The sequence below is a fragment of the Ochotona princeps genome, chromosome 1 (genome assembly GCF_030435755.1).
Source record: "Ochotona princeps isolate mOchPri1 chromosome 1, mOchPri1.hap1, whole genome shotgun sequence".
Taxonomy (NCBI): domain Eukaryota; kingdom Metazoa; phylum Chordata; class Mammalia; order Lagomorpha; family Ochotonidae; genus Ochotona; species Ochotona princeps.
Window position 1 is genome coordinate 114,709,057 of NC_080832.1, and position 15,694 is coordinate 114,724,750.

Here is a 15,694-nt window from a genome sequence, read left to right on the forward strand (position 1 = left end):
AACCGACATATAGGTAACTATTTGCTGACAGTCTTTCATCTCATGCCCTTTTCGAAGGACTGCTCTCTGGGTGTATGTAAACATTTCCTTCTCCCCATGTGCATCTCATGACTCCCCCTTCTCCTGAATGTCTGCTGTCTCTGCCATACTACTGGGATTCTCCTATATTGACTTCTTCCCGTTTCTTTTTCCTCCATTTTTAATATTTCCACTTCCATCTTTCTTCAGCCACGCCCTTTCTTTCCCATTAACACTGATTACTCTGTGATCATTTTATTGAACTTGCAAGTCCATAAAAAATATTTTAAAATGCTTACTATCCAAACCAATGTTTCATCTTTTTTTCTTAAAAGTAAATTTTCTTCTTTTTTCATTTCATTATGTATAGCATATTGCTTTTCAACCATGGTGGTGTGTGTATGCATGTGTACTTGTATCACACCCTGGGATTTATTTCACCTTGCTTTCCATATTAAGGATTTTCTACCTTATCCTCAGATATACTTCAGAGAAGTGATTTAAATACTGATAACCATTTAGCTCATTTACTTTAAAATGACTGCTTTAGTGGTGTCTTTACTTTCCGATTTTCTTCCCTTAGATATCATCTCTTAATAATTTTTTCTTCAGACACCCACTCCACTCTTTACACCCCAAAGCACCCTTCCCTTTGCTATAAATGTTGTATCTTCTATATTTCAAATATTTGTGACTTTCATTAAGATTTTAGTGATATGATGGCAGTTAAGCAAATAGACCCATACTTTACAGTCATTGTGTATCATTTCTGGGCACTTTCCAGTTTTGGGTTATTGTTTTTTTACCAGATATTCCAACTAGAAGTGCTCATTACAAATTTTGTGTAAAGTTGACTATGATGTATAATAAAATAAAATATTTACCTTATTGTATTGATTTTTATATCTGAGAGTTCTAAGTTTGCATTTGTATTTTCATAAATTGAATGATTTTTAAAATTTGTTCTCTGTGATATTTACATTGAGCTTTCTGTTTTAGTTTTTAAGAAACAATCTGACAACTAATGGTGAATGTTCCTTGGCAGCTCTTTCTGTTATATCACTCTTGCATTTTAAGTTCAGATTTTTGTAAGCTTTGCTTCCCATGGCAAGTGCCTTGATTCTTTTTTGTCCATCTTATTTTTCAGAAGAACTTCAACAACATAATGATATGATTCGGGGTAAAAGCCTGCCAGATCTCACCAAGGTCACCTATAATGAGGAGATGTCAGCCTCCAGGCTTAAGAACCACTGGAGGCAATCTGGTGAGGATTGCCCACTTCATTATGTACAAGTTACAAGTTTTAAAGGTTAAAGAAAAGGAGGGCAGGAGGGCAGGAGGGTGTCTTCTGGCAGTCCCAGCACCAACAAACTAGGTGTAATTGAGTATAAGGCACATCTGTTACCCTTGATCTTCTAGTGGTGTCAGAGATTCCATTCCATCTGAAGGCCTGGAAGCTGTGCCTCAGGTCATTGGCAGGTAAACTCTAAGTCACACCCACCAAGTAGCAGACAAAGGCCCAGGAGCAATTGCCCACATTTCTCCCCTTTGCTCTGGAATAAATTCTGCCACCAAGACTTCTGCCGAAAGAGTGACCTCTGGCCAATTCATGCAGAAAAGGAGTGTTGAAATGCCTGAAACAGTAAAAAGGCATTCTCCGGGGGTTCAATCTACAGGTCCCTAAAAGGAGGTAGAAGTTATTAGGTGTCTGAAATATAGATTAGAGCTTTGAGGCTTCACTATGTTGAAGTCTAGACAACAAAACACAATAGTTTTAATTTCTTTTAAGTTAGTATGTCTTTAGGGCTTAGGTTTAAGCCTCTGTCAAAATCAATATTAGACTTACATACTTTAGGTTAAGATTTGTAAACAATTAACTCAATAAAGGCAAAGGAATAATGAAATGATTAGCATTAGCAATAGGCTATAAGCCCATCACATAGGACAGTTACATACAAGTTTAATTTCAAAGTTTTCATGGAATCACATCTTATTTAGCATTAACAGTTTTGAATTAAGAAAAATCTTTGGGGGAGTATATAGAATTTTAACCCATAATCAATCAAACTTACTTTAACTTCGAAAAGGCTAAAATAATTTTTGCATCTAGGCAGGAAATAAGCAAATATTAGATTCCCTAAAAAATCATACTTTGAAAATTTTGTAACTTCTAAAGTATCAGAAAGACATTTATCATGGAACATAAAGCACAATAACAGAGCACTTGTTATGAAGACTTGTATGAATCAGATAGTAGCTGGAAAAAAATCTAAAAACTGGTTGTGATTTATAATAAACAGCAGTTTATAGCATTCTAGTAAGATTTTACAAAGCAAAGAAAAGGTTATACAATTCTAACAAGTCATATATTAATAATTAGGGAACAGAAGAGTCTTAAGTAGATGAGCAGAGAAACTTACAATAAGTTAACGAATGAGGAAGACATGAATTCTGAATCAGAACAGAGAGGGTGTCCAACTTCAGTGTAATCTAGCAAAATCTTAAAAGGGAGACTGGCACATAGTCCTGAAGAGGCCTTGTCCAATGGTACAGGCTGAGTAGTAATAGGCTAGCCAATTTTCCTGGATGTTGTAAGGTTTTATATTAGTTTCTGTCTCTAAGTAAGAACAGTGGTCTTTATCTGAACTAAACTGGGGCTCCTGAGAGACCCTTATAATCATCCTATGAGAAAAGGGTACCAAAGCTAGAGCTAAGGACAGAGAAAGCTGCTCTACCATGTCCAGAAAAAACTTTTGTAGTTTCCCTCCACCATGAGAACCACCCAGGGCTCTAGAGTGCTGGTCTGGTGTGGTATGAGTCTGTGGAGGATGCCAGACTGCTTCAGTCCTGAGTGGGAGACTCAATAGGAAGTGGCTGACTCCAAAGTTCTTGGCCTTTAAGGGCAACCAAAACTCCAGCGATCGCTTTGGCAGTTGGTACACAGTACTGAGTAGATTTTTGACAGCTCTTGGTGAAGATCTATTGCTTCTTCAGTGAAAGCTCTTGAGAGGTTCTCACTGGGACCAGGATCACAAACCTCCTCTTATCCTGCTATGCTATTGGATCTCCTCCTTGTCTATGATAAAAGACTATGTTACCACCTTCAAGAGGATGTCAGGGTGCTTTCAGGTCCCACGTTAAGTCTCTATAGTTTTTTTTTTTTCTTAATGTCCAGAGCAGTAAAGAATCTGTCATTTTTAAAGTACCTGTTTCTCACAGAGTTAGGATTTACCTGAGGATTTTTAAGATCTTCCTCAAACATTCTAAGGTGGGAGATTTCTCTGTGACCTTAATCTATTGGGGATTTATTTAATTCAGGAGAATATGGGTAGTCAAAGTGCCTGATTTGCCAATCCCTCAAGATCCCCATGTCACTTGGTTTTGGGGAGGGGTTGGTTCCCTCCTCTTCCATTGTCTCCTTGATGGTGATGGATCTTTCAGGCAAGGTTCTAAAACTGTCTGGTTGCAAGTACATCTCCAGTGGAGGGGATCCAGGGCTTGACATTACGGCAGGCACCCACACAGGCTTTGGCTCTATTTCTGGAAAGACACAGGCAAAAACTCTTCCCAAAGTTAACAAGGTGTCAATACCTCTCCACTATTGGTTGGATGGGTCACTCCATTGAACCAAAGATATCTGCATTGGGCCTGAAAGAAGCTTCCAGTGACACTCAATGAACTGCACAAGAGGGCAAAAATCAGAGGAAAATTTAAGGTGAGTAAGGCCAAGTTAATGTGTTAACAGCAGGTAGTATATTTACTCTTCTGCTTTTCAAGCATGTCTTAAGATCTTGGTATTTCCTTTCAATTATGCCCTGACTTTGAGGATTTTAAGGGATGCCTTTGACAAAACAAATGGCATACTTTGAGCAAAAGGCAACAAAGGTGTTAGAGATACAGGCAGGGCCATTGTCAGTCCTACTAGAATGGGGCAGGCCAATTATAAGAAAACAAGACAAGAGTTGGGCCACAACCTTGGGGACATTTTCACCTGTTGAGGCAGTGGCCATGATGAATCCTGAGTAAGTGTCCACAGTAACATGAAAGTACTGTTGTTTGCCAAAACAGGGGTAATATGTCACATCCATTTGCCATATAGTATTAGCTTTAAGGGCCATGAGAACTGGCCCCCACAGGTTGTAAGGGTACTAGGGGAAGAAAGGGGGCACATTTTGCACATTGATAGACAACATGCTTGCACTGCTGAATGGTTAGATCAGGGAACAGGGGAACAAGGGAACATACTGAATGACAAAAATTGGGAGTGGAGATTGCGAGGCATTCACTCACTAGAAAAAATGTTTGGGCATGCCAGGCCATCCACATGCTGGTTAAGGAATGACACAAGGCCAGGAAGGACTTGAGCCCTAATATGCTGTATGAAGAAGGGGGATCGATGGGCTTTCAGTAAGTGTTGGGTTGAGACAATACATCCAAGGGGCTAGAGTAATGCAATTTGCAAAGCACATAAGGAAGCTGGGGACTTAACTGTGCACAATTTATGCCATTAGAAAATATGTTACACAGCTCTGGAATGAGCCATAAAGCATGGTAAATGGCCAACAACTCCAGAAATTGCTGTGACCCTACCAGGCTAGCTTGCACAAACTGCTAAGGTAGTTGATCTTTTGAAGTATATTTAAATGCAGCTATAGTGCCTGTAGAACTAGCATCAATAAAGACTAGTGAAACTTGAGGAACTGATTGAGAAAGAACCACTGAAGCCAAGGTTAGAGGCAGTAACCACATAGCCCAAATGAACTTACTGGGAGGATAGAGGTTGCTGACTTACTCTGTATATCATTCTAATGAGGCTAAGAGAGTTATATGATCAAGCAACAAAAAATCCAAGGTCTCTAATTGCCCTAAGGAAAAAAGGTACAGGTATTTTTAAATGTTATTCACTATTATTATTATTATTATTATTATTACTATTACTATTACTATTATTACTACTGTTATTGTTATTACCATTATATGACACAGTTCCATAGGCCCTGGGATCTCCCTTATCCCTTCTCAGCATCATATAGTAAGATATAGTAAACACTTTCATTGGGAGTCCATCTTTAGTCTGGAAGTAGAGATACATACTGGGTTGTATCCTCACACCTGGATGTATCAGTCTCCATTACACAGTTTCTATACATCCCCTTTAATGAAGAGCCACAAAACAAAATCAACAACAGGAATAAAAAACAAATTAACAACGCCATGACGCTACATAACATTCTACTGAATGACTAATGTGTTGCTGAAGAAATGAAAAAGAAAATTAAAATCAAGAACCTTCTTGAAGAAAATGATGTTATTGTATTATCTATGAGTCAGTGAAGAATTTGAGGACAAGAAAGTGTTTTGAAAAGATGAAACCAAATTTAAAAAAATCAAAATCTATGAGATACAATTTTTGCTTATCTTTGTTGGTGAGATGTGTCTCCTATAGGCAACAAATACATGGGTTTTGCTTTTTTTTTTTAAATCCAGTCTACTAATCTATGATGTTTGATTGAGGAGTTTAAGATATTTACATTCAGGGTTAATATGTATGGGTGGTAATATGTTCCTGTCATTTTAGCAAAGGGTTATACATTGATTTAGTCTTCTGTTGTTATTTTACTGGAATGTTCTACGCATTCACCTTTGGTTTTGGTGAGCATTATTCTCTTCTCTGTCAAGAAAACATCTTTAAATGTCCTTTATAGGGCAAGGTTTGGAATAGGCATGTTCTTTTAAATTTTCTTTACTGTGGAAGAATTTTGTTTCATTTTCAAAGACAAAGGAAAGCTTTACTGTCTACATTATTCTGGGCTGACTTTTTTTGCTTTTAGAAACTGGACTATGTCACTCCATTCTCTTCTGACCTGTAGAATTTCCTGTGAGAGGTCTCCTCTGAGTTTAATTGGCATTCCTTTATATGTCAATTGATTTTTTTCACATACACATTTAAGGATCTTTTCCTTATGTTCAATTGAAGAGAACTTGATTATCATGTGTCTTGGTGAAGATCACTTTTGGTCAACCCTGTAGTGAGTTCTGTACCCCTCCTGGATATTTTTTCCCAATACTTTCCCTATATTAGGGAAATTTTCTTTTATTATTTCATTAAATATATGTTTAAATCCAGCTTCCCTTTCTGCACCTTCTGGGACTCCCATAACTCTTATATTTGACTTTTTAATAGTGTCTTTCCATTCTTGAATACATTTTTTAGCTTGACACAACTCTGCTTCCAGCTTTTTGCTTGTTTCTGCTTTGTGACAGTAAATATCTTTTAATTTTGAGATTCTTTCTTCTGTCTCATTCATTCTATTTTGGAGACTCTCCACTATACTTTTAACTTGCTCTACAGTATTATTCATTTCTGATATGTCAGCTTTCATTTGACTCATTTCCAGTGTGACTTATTTCTTCAATTTCTCAAACACCTGCTTTACGTGCTACTCATTGCTGATATGAACCATTATAGCAAGTGTTTTGAATTTTGTATTCTCATTTTCTCTATGTGTTTGTTAGTTAACTCTGAGGTTAACTCCGATGTTTGCAAAGACTTTGGCTCCTTTGTGGGGGAATCTTCAGTAATATGCATTGTGCCTCTGTCTCTTCTTTTGCTCTTGGTCATTGTACTTCTGGTTATCAGATTCTTCTTGGGGCAGGTTTCTAAGCTCTGTCACCCACAGGTCTACAGTATGATTTTACTTATTGCAGTTGGTATACTGTGTAGCAGTGACTGACACCCCAGCAACATCCAGTGAGTGACAATCTGAACTACATCAACAGCCAGAACCTAACCAGCAACAAGGTGGCAAGGGCCATTCACTGAGAGCTCAGGAGATGAACCCAGACAAAAACTGCTCATCCTGCTGGTCTGTTTGATTTGACCTGGAGCAGAATCAGAGCTGCAGATTCCAGATAGGCAGTGTGGGAACAGGGTGGATTTCACAGCCCGGTCTGCCCCCTAGATCCAAATCGGCTACCATTTTGTTTAAAGAAGCAAAGGCTATGGGATAGTACTGAGCATGCACTAAACTGGGAGTGAACTCATTTCTGACTCAGAGAACTACAACAATGTGGCATCTTACAGGTTCCATCCAAGACTGGTCTAAGGAAACCTCTGACCTGGTGGTCAGTAGATCAAGAACTCTAGTAGTGGCATATCAGGCACCATTTTGTAAAGTGTGTCAAATATTTTAAGACTGCAGGCACAGCAGTGAGCTGCAGATGCACTGAGCTCAGCGAGAACTCACTAATCTCAGTGCATTACACTGGTTCCACAGGAAAATAATACCAACTACAGCATCGTACCTGTCAACATAGGTTCATGTGGCCCTCAGACCTAATGGCCAACAGATTTTGGCAAGATCCTCACTACCAACAACCTAGCTATATAGGACACCTGTATCTCCCTTATCCTGGGACCTTCTCCAAGTGGAAGTGGGAGAAAAGTTGTACAGACAACGGTGCGATCTTAGCATGGTATCACAAGAGGTGGAGACTGGTGAGCCAGGAGCTGGGACTATGGACACCATGGTGGAAATCCAACACAAGAACCCATACCTGGAAATCACTGAGAGGGAGTGGCACAAGTGACTGCAAACAAAGAACTGTGTGCCAACTACAATAAAATGCAGTTTTTAATAATGGCAGTGAGGATAGAAACAGGGGATTGGAACTTAACCATGCCAGAAGAAGCTAGATGTACTCACTGAAGAATATTATCTGCAGGTTGCCACAGTGTGCTGGTAGGTGTATTGTCAGTATTAAGGACAAGACCCCAAATCTTTTCTTGCGGTTCCACTGGTGGAGCTTCAGGAAACCTGAATTGATTGATTAAGTCAAGAACATATTCTGCCTCTTCCGTAAGCTCCCAAAGGGAGGCCGGATCGGGGTCACCACTCAGACAGGCAAACAGTGTGGCAAGCTGCCGCGTACTCAGTTTCAACCAAGGGTAAATCCAATTTAAATTACCTAATTGCTTTTGCAAAGTAATAGCCTTGGAGATCATACTGTTAATGGATTTGGGGTTCACAGTAAAGAGAAGCACTGTAGACCCAAAAATATAAAGGGAAGGAACAGACTGAACCTTCTCAGGGGCCACAGTTGAGGTCACTCTGAGCCATACTGAAGGCACACTAGAATTTTGATGGGCTAACAAGACATCATCCGTATAATAAACTACAGACAAACCAGAACTAGGCAACAAAGGTTTTAATGCCTAAAACACATAAATCTAACAAATGGTAGGGTTATATTTCATTCCCTGTGGGAGCACTGTCCACTAAAAACACAGCAGGAACTGCATTATTAATTATAGGTATAGTAAAGTCAAAACTTTTCCTATCATCAGGACACAGGGGAATGCTAAAAAAAACTATTTTTAATGTTCAATTTCTGATGTGATGGCCAGCAGGGAGCACTGTTGCCCTGGTAGGCCAGGCTGGGTGGTACCCATTTTCTTCATCCAGGACATTAATAGCTCTTAAATCATGTAGAAGGCAAAAATGATTACCAGTTTTCTTTCTAATAACAAAAGTGGAGGTGTTATAGGGACATAAAAAAGGCTTTACATGGCCATGATCTAATTGTTATATTGAATTTTGTAGTTGTTATAGTTTCTCTTGCAGCAATGAACACTGTTCCACACAGACAGGAGATTAATCAATCCATTGTATTTTAATGGGAGAGAGGGGAGGTCATGGACAATAGCCCTTATGATTTGTGGTGCTGTTGAAAAACAATCCTCAGGAATGCTATGTAGCAAGCTCCCCTGAAAAGACCTGTCATCAATGGTAAGCATTGCCCCCGTATCACTAAGCAAATAATGGCCAAAGAGATTACTGCTTAGGCCCTGAGCAATTAATGACTGGACAAAACCTCTGTGCCTGTCAGGATCCCTCCATATCACAGGCCATTTTAACTCATTTTAAAATGCCACCGACTCCTCTTACCTCAGGGCTTTGTGTGATCTCCCATTCAGGGTGAATCTCTTCCTCATGCAAGTTGTTTATATCAGCATCTGAATCTGCCATGCCTTTAAAAACCCTATCATGTATGCATACCTGCAAGTAAGGCTTAGCAAAAGAGTCAAGGGGAGCAGTCCAATAAACACCTGGGGAAGTTGTTTCCATTTAATTTGATTACCCAGTGAAGAGTTTGACCATCCAGTGGGAGAAGACCATGACACTCCCCCTCTAGACAACAGTGCTGAGGCTCACCATGCTCACCTTGCTGCTTGATTCAAAGATTGGCCACCATTGGCAGAGCATATCCAGTAACCCTTAACCCAGTGAAATTTTTTTTTTTTTGCTTCAAAGGCACACTGAGTGAGGCACAGGTGGCAGAGGGTCCAGATTTGGCATGGAAAAATTAAGATAATTTCATTTTATGTGTCTTTTATCTCCATATCTGCAGCATAGATGGGGCTCAGCTGACCTTGTGGGACTCAGCATGGTTTCCACTCAAAGCCTGGACTAATTTTTTCAGTCTGAGAAGAGTGGGTTCCTATATCCTGGCAAACCAATAGCCAATCATCCAATGGCTTTACCAGGACAGGAGGCACAGAGGCAAGGTGCTCTCCATTCAATACTTGCCATGCCAAATCATGAATCAGAGCCTCTCTAGCACCCTTATGTACAATATAACTCTTAACAGCTTGGGTCGTTCTTTGAAGAAAATCAGTATTATCTTCAGTAGCCCTCTGGCACAGTCCCTGAAAACAGTTTGCATCAAATACAAAGTGCACAGAGCTTGACCTGATCAAAAAACTAAGGACAACCTGCCATCTGTATGAGTAGATCTACCCACTGACTCTCACTCTTAAGGCTTGCAATGGTAATGCAGATGGTTTTAGCTTGATGGTTGAGAGGTTTTTGTTCACACTCACCATAATAAAAGACTTCCCATTTCAAAAAAGCGGCAGCCTACAAAGATGCCCTTGCCAAGTCCTTCCAGTCTTGGGGGCAGTTGACATCAACTTTAATATTTTCAAGCAGCTACACAGTGTAAGGTTCACGTGCTCCATTTTTCTGGATGGCCTCATGCAATTCCTTCAGGGTCAAGGGTCCCTGTGAGTATCACTGATGGGCAGTACTGTCTAGAGATAACCATATTAACTGGGAATGCATCCAGAGAAGACTCACAACCCATGGATTCAGGGGAAAGGCTAGCTTTGTCATAGCTGCAGGTGCTTGCAGCAGGACCTGCTTGGCCAGAATAGATAGGGTGGTAGGCTCAGTGTGAGTGGGGGGTGGCTCCATCTGGGGTAGCACAATGGGGCTTGAAACCAGTGTGGGTAGCTGTGACAACAGTTCACTGTTGGCCATGGACTGTCCCTCCACAAACACACACATACACCCTTAGTTCCCCGCTGGCTGGGTCTGGAGCCAAGTTAACAAGAGTGATCCAAGAGCAGCCATTGGATTAGTTTGCACAGCAGCTGAATCACCCTACTGGGCTGAACTGGAAACAGGCAGCATCTCACTTCTCTTCCCTTCTGAACAGGATTCATCCTCCCTTTCTTCTGTGCCCAAAAGAATTCAACATCACTCCCCTGAGTGTCAGAGGAATTTGTTAGTTATTTAAAAGTACTTAAAGTTCTTACATTATTGTGTGTAGTGAATTTCTGCAACCTGGTTGTTTTGCTATGAGCCCAAAAAGGCCAGATGCAACAAAGTATGTTAGGAGGTTTTATTCCAGTGGTGCAGGAATGGGACGGAGCTGGTGGGAGACAAGAAAGAGACAGGGAGAAGATTGGGGGAAGGGAGAGAAGAGAAGGCAGATCTCTTCTTGGGGGCTCTTTATGCCATTCAGGTGAGCCCACAAGATGTGGGGGGTGGGAATTGGGAGGTATTGAAGGCAGGCCCCAGGGGATTGGTGCCTGAGATTGTCATAGATGATTGCCCAAGGATGACTGGTAAGTGGACGGGGTTGGAGGAGAGGCTGGGAGTTTAGGGGTGGGATTCTCAGGTGAAATGCCAGGTTACATCAGATTGGTGGACTGGTGCACCAGTACTAATTTCATGAGCTGTGAGGAGCAGGAAATGGTGTTGAGCCCAGGGTTGGATGTTTTAATACCTCTTACAATTCTGACATTGCATTTTGGATTCTGAATCACTTGAGCTCATTTTACTCATGATAACGATACACAAGCAAGAAAACAAAAGCACCTGAGCACCAAGAGCTCCACACACAAAAAAGCAAATATCTTCTAACACAGAGACCAAATCAAAGAATGAAACTTCTTTCCACACAGGGGTAGAAACAAAGGGTGGAAGAGGGACTCCAAGGCAAATCTGTGCACTACTAACCAGGGTTGCCTGCCACCAGGCAAATTCTGAACCCAATAACCAGGGCTGCATACCTCTGGGAAAATTCTGAGCCAATTAGCCAAGTCTGCATAGTTCCAAGCAAAATCTGAGCCCTTTAACAGACAAGGCTGCCAACCACTGGATGAAATTTGAATTTAGCTTTTCAATCCAAGACACAACCTTGGAAAATGCTGGGCAGACTCTATTAGCCTAAACATCTAAGTGAAAAGCTTGACACACTGATTGGTGGGGGTACATCACCGAATTTTATCTGATGTCTTTAGGTCCCTGGGTCCCTGTTTTAGGTACCAGTTCTCAGTGTTTATTAATCCCAGCAGATTTCGAAATGACTGAGGGTAAGACAACGCTGCTGTTAAACCATAAATACCACCAGAGACAAGGTGGTGAGGAATGTCCACTTCATTATGCACAAGTCACAAGTTTTAAAGGTCAAGGAAGGAGAGGGCAGGAAGGTATCTTGCAGTATCCCCACACCCATGAAAGATGCTGCAATTGGCTATAAGGCAATTCTATCTCCTGTGACCTTTTAATAATGTCAATGGTCACCATCCACTTGTTTTCCCCTTGAATTTCTAGTCCTCAAAGAGGCCAAATTCCACTTACACGGCAGGAAGCTGTGACTCAGGTCATAGGCAGGTAAGCTTGAAACAGTATTACCCAAAGATAATTAACTCTGACAGTTTTTACTTCCATGCCATTTTAGAATGCATGCGCTAATAGTATGTGTGAACATTTCTTTCTTCTACCCCCATGTGCATCTCATGATTGACGATTCTGCATATCTATATCCACAAAACCATTGTGATGCTCCCATATTAACTTCTCCCCACTTCTATTTGCCTGCATTTTTCATTCTTCAACCATCTTTAATCATACCCTTCCTTTCCCATTACATTACAATTATTCTATACTCAGATTATTGAACTTCCAAATCCATAAGCCAAAAAAATACTTTGAGCTAATGAGACCAGAGGACTACAAGATCTGAACTTAGTTTCTTTCCAGGATCAGTGGCCCCAGTAGTCTCTACCTCAGGGTGGATGATTACTCCATACATACCCGCTACCAAAATCATGAAAATGCACATGATTCATTTCGTGGGAATCAAAGAGACTAATGGAGAAGGCCAACGATACAAGTTTAAATAAACAGGATACAAGATGATAAAATGGTTACTATGTACCTAGATCTGAATTTGAACAGTCAGGACACAAACCAACAGCCATTTAGTATTGTTGCTATTGCACAGGAATAAAGACACAACATTTGTTATTCTAAATATGTGGTGTTATTGCAATTATCATATAATACTCCTACTACATACATTTGGAATCTTGACATTTACATGAGTAATTATTTTTATTCATGAGAAATACATCAACATGAAAATGCAATAATTCCGGTCAGTTTTGCTTTATTTTGATTTTTCAAACTCAAACCACACTGTATTGCTTCTTTGCATTTCTCTGATGTTTAGTGATCCTGAGCATGTTTTGCAAGTGTCTTTCAGCCATGTGTATCTCATCCTTTAAAAAATCGTGTTCATATTCTTTGCTCATTCTTAGTTGGATTACTTGTTTTAGTCTTTGGGGCTCCTGACACATTCTTGAAGTATATCAGAAGAACAAAGTTGTTTCTACTCAATTTCTTTTCTACACAACTTCTTATAGATCAGATTCTCAGTCATGGATTTTTTAGTGCATCCATTTCTGTGTAGACGGTCCGGATCCAATCCTAATCCAGAAGGGAATAGATACTAACATGTCTAAGTAAATTCCTCTTTCTGCTAGTCTTTTAAAAATGTGCCCACAGATATTCTGCTTTGTTTGAGGGGAACTTTGAGGCTCAATGTAGTGCTGACTTTGAACATGGAAGTAGAGTATGAAAGAGCATATTTAACCCGATCTTGCCTGACACACTTGGCTCTTTCCAAATGTGGTAACTTTTTCTGGTTATAAGCATTTTATACTATGTTTTGTGATATTAATTGTAAAACTGCTCTTCCTTTGAAGACATGGAACCTAGCATTTTTGCAAGGTATTTTAACTTATCTTTCAGAGGCATCTTACAAAAAACAAAACAAAAAAAAGACTTGGGAAACATTCTCTGACAATCATGCCCTGTACAACCATTGACATCCCTTTCTACTTCATTTGCAAAGTTCTCTCTTTCCTTGAATGCCGACGTTTCCTTCTCTAATTGAAGTGCCAGATCTCCATTACTGTGTTCTCCTGCTTCAGTTTCTCCACCTTTTTCATCCATTGTTTTTCTTCTTTGTGGTTCTACAAACGTAATTCCTTGTAAACAGTTGGTCTTTCTTCTGATGCTCAATATAGAGTTAGAAACTTGGGATTATAAAATAAATTGAAAGTATATCATACAGCAAAAATTGAAAACAATATTAGAAAGGGAAGAAGAACAGAATTGGGAGGGGGTGTGGTAGGTTATTAGGAAGCAAGCTGTATACTCTTAAAAGTATGTATGTCAAATACATGGATTTTTTATTTTCATATAAGTTAGTTGATACATCTCAAGTGAAAAGTTGCATATCGGTATATTGATTGGAGCGTGACTACACTCTGAGGAGAATCTAATGCTGACTCTGAAGTACTGAAGTCAAAGAATGAAGTAATTAACTAACCAAGAAACAAAAGTACAAATACCACCAAAAAGGAACCAATAACATTTGAAAATATAATCCCCAAACATCCCATTCTAAAATGATAGTAAATACATTCCATCTACACAAACGTCATCTAGAGTAGACTATGATTTGAAACAAAATAACTATGTACCTTTTTGTATTGGAATGTATGTCTGACAGTTCTAAGTTTGCATTTGCAATCTTGATAAATTGAAAGGTTTTGTACATGTGTTCTCTGTGATATTTACAGTCACTTTTCTAGTTTAATTTTGGAAACAATCTGAAATATAAGGGTAAATATTCCTTGGCAACCATTTCTCTTGCATTCCTGTTGGCATTGTCAATAACTTGAAATTTTCTTAAACTTTGTTTCCCATGGCAAGTGACTTACTTCTGTTTCACCTTGTTTTTCAGAAGAACTTCAGCAACGTAATGGTAACTATTCCCTAACAGTCTTTACTCCCATGACACTTCAGAATTACTGTTCTTTGGGTGTGTGTAAACATTTCCTCCTTCTTCCCCAATGTGCCTCTCATGATTCACTCTTCCCCCTAATGGCTACTGTCTCCCTCATACTACTGGGATTCTCCCACACTAACTTCTCTCCATTTACATTTTGTTCCGTTTTTCATCCTTCCACTTCCACCTTTCTTCAGCAATGCCCTTCCTTTCCCATTAATGCTGGTTTGTTTTATGCCTAGAATCTTGAAGTGTAATCCATAAAGCAAAGTAATGTGTTGATACTTGGGTGCTAATGTGACCAGAGGCCTAGAAGCACCTGAACTTGGTGTCTTTGCAGTATCGGTGGCCACAGTAGTCACTTCATGAGCATTCACATTATTCATTTGGTTTTAATCAAAGAAAGTAACGGAGAAGCCCAACAATAAAAACGTAAATAAACAGCATACAAGAAATTTTTAAATGGTAACTTTATACCTAGATCTGAATTTGAACAGCCAGGACACAAACCAACAGCCCTTAGGATTTTACCATGGCAGAGGAACAATGATAAAACCTTGTCATTCTCAACATATGGAGCTATTATACTTAGCATATACTACTATTTTTTTTAAGATTTTATTATTATTGGAAAGCCGGATATGCATATAGTACTCTTACTACATACATGTGGTATTTTGACATTTACATGACTGTTTAATTTTACTTTTCAGAGGAGCTTCAAAAGCAAGTCGGTATGTTTTTTCAGACTATTTCATTTTTTTCCTTCAAGTTTACTTGCTCAAACCACACTGTATTCCTTCTTTGCATTTCTCTGATGTTTAGTGATCCTGAGCATGTTTTGCAAGTGTCTTTCAGCCATGTGTATCTCATCCTTTAAAAACTCGTGTTCATATTCTTTGCTCATTCTTAGTTGGATTGCTTGTTTCAGTCTTTGAGGCCCCTGATACATTCTTGAAGTATATCAGAAGAACAAAGTTGTTTCTACTCAATTTCTTTTCTACACAACTTCTTATAGATCAGATTCTCAGTCATGGATTTTTAAATGCATCCATTTCTGTGTAGATGATCCGGATCCAATCCTAATCCAGAAGGGAATAGATACTAACATGTCTAAGTAAATTCCTCTTTCTGCTAGTCTTTTAAAAATGTGCCCACAGATATTCTGCTTTGTTTGAGGGGAACTTTGAGGCTCAATGTAGTGCTGACTTTGAACATGGAAGTAGAGTATGAAAGAGCATATTTA